This window comes from Otolemur garnettii, unplaced genomic scaffold, assembly GCF_000181295.1.
Source record: "Otolemur garnettii isolate 467f Iridium unplaced genomic scaffold, OtoGar3 scaffold00007, whole genome shotgun sequence".
In the NCBI taxonomy this organism is placed as follows: domain Eukaryota; kingdom Metazoa; phylum Chordata; class Mammalia; order Primates; family Galagidae; genus Otolemur; species Otolemur garnettii.
In genome coordinates this window covers 16,085,051-16,087,437 of record NW_003852402.1, presented here as the reverse complement: position 1 = coordinate 16,087,437, position 2,387 = coordinate 16,085,051, and positions in this window count along the sequence as shown.

Here is a 2,387-nt window from a genome sequence, read left to right as displayed (position 1 = left end):
ATCAACACTCAGGAGACTGCTTGTCTTCTCAAAATTCCTTTTTGTTTGATCTGTGTGAAAAAATGAGGGGTAACATTAAAATTATTGCCTCTTGGGCTAAGTAATTTGACTTCCATGGTTAAGAAGAAAGAAGTATTTTTTTAAAAGTACGCTTCCTCTCACCTTATAAAATAAAAACAGCACACTATATTAAAGTAGACAAAAATGTACAAATAAGAATAAAAATACCACCCACAATCAAACTCGAGAGAAGTCATATTCTATACTAGTGTGTGTTGTTTAGATAGTTGTAATGCTGCGTATTAAAACAGAAATATGTATTAACATTTACCGTGTGCTAAGAACACAAGCACTTTAAAATATTTTTACAGAAATTTACCTCAAGCATTCAGCAAATGCAAAAGTATTTATAGAGACCCAGCCATGTGTTTACCATCCTTATAGGCAATATAGGAAGAAAGCGATAAAAATCCAAAAGAGGATAGTGATTCAGTGCATAAGGCTTTGAGCACAGACAGATAGGTGTCCAGAACTTGGCTTTGTCATAGAGCTCCTGTATGACCTTGAGGAATTTGCTGTTGAACTCAGGTTCTTCATCTGATAAACGAGTATAAGAATTGGACTTATTTTTCAGGGAAATTGTGAAGATTCAAGGTCATAATGTATTTTAAGTTATTTGACACCTGGTGCATGTTATAAAGTAGGTTACAAAATGGTAGATTGTCTGAAAATGTTTGCTTTAATTTTCTGCCAGCCATCTCCCAGACCTAGCATGCACATGTATAAATACACACAACACACACACACAGAGGAAAGAGGGAGTGCAGACTTGTGTAGAGAGCTGGATTCATGCAAAGGGTTTATTATGGGATAGGCAGGAAAGGCCTTACAACTTTCTCCCCTTATGCATTGGGAGCAAGGGCTAGGTGTATGCACCATGCCAGCACCTGAAGATATTTGTAACCTGTAACTGCCACAGGTTATCTTGCTTTCATTACTTTTGGACTGAAGCTTCTGCTATGCAACACATGTTCAAGAATACGCAAAATGTGATTTTTTGATGATGAATGAAAAATGAGGCAGACAAAACATTTGGGTCCCTGCATGTATCATAGCTGTGATTTTCACACAGAAAGTAGCCTAACTGCCTTGAGACCAACTACTAATTGTGTGACAAAGAAAGCTAAAATGAGGGCTTTGAAATAGCAATGGTAGGACTTCTACCTCTGGTCACGATGGACTTACAAGTGCTAGATTTAACCTCCCATGTTAAACAACTAAAAACCAGATGACATTATGAAATGATGGTAGTGTGTGGCACTAGACAGCAGGCAACTCAGGATACTGATCCCTGAGAAGAAACAAATTAATGATTTCCCTGGATTACTGCTTGGGAAAATATTCCAGGGGACAAAGTAGGGAAGGTGTGCTAATACAGAGCTCAGGAGTCTCCTTGGTTTGAAGAATGAGAATCTGAAATTCTCAGAGTAGGAGAGAGAGAGAGAGAGAGAGAGAGAATGAGCACTGTCTGGGAATATGCAGAGGCTCCCCTCAAGTCTTAGGTGATATATGCATGCATTTGAAGAAACTACAAAACCTGAGAAAAGAACCACTAGAAAGGCATTTGGAACAATCCTTGTAGTGCACAGATCTGGGAATAGTTCATGTTTCCATCACAGAGTGGAAATATCTCTGAACATATAGGGCATTGTATAAATTCTTCACAAAGGTATTTCTTTACTCTTAAGGCCAAATTGCCTCAGAATACAGGCTTTTCTGTATACCAGTACTTGAAGAAATCAAACTGTTTCCAAGTAACTTAATTGCAACACGGAACAAAGTCTCAAATTGCTTAAAGGCATATCAAAAAGAAAGAAATTTATCATTCAACAATGTAAAATTTGTAATGTCTGATATCCAATAAAAAAATTACCAGGCATACAAAGAAGCAAGAAAATATGACCCATAGTGAAGAGAAAAATTAACTTACAGGAGAAATCCAGAAATGACATGAATGCATGAATGATAAAATTGGTAGACAAAGATGTTAAAATCGCTATTATAATAGCTATTCCATATAATCAAGAAGGTAGAGGAAATGAACATGATAAAATGAAATATCTAAGTTATAAACAATATTCCAATCCAATGCCTAGACATAAAAAATATAATACCCCAAATTAAAAGTGCCCTGGATAGGATTAATAGCATATTAGACATTGTAGAAGAAAGAAAATGGGAGTGAACTGGAAGCTATAACAATAGAAGTTATCACAAATAAAACACAGAAAGAGAAAGAAAATGAACACAGCATCAGTGAGCTGTTGAACAACATCAAATGGCCTAATATATGTATAAGTGGAAGACTATAAAAGAGATAGAAGGAA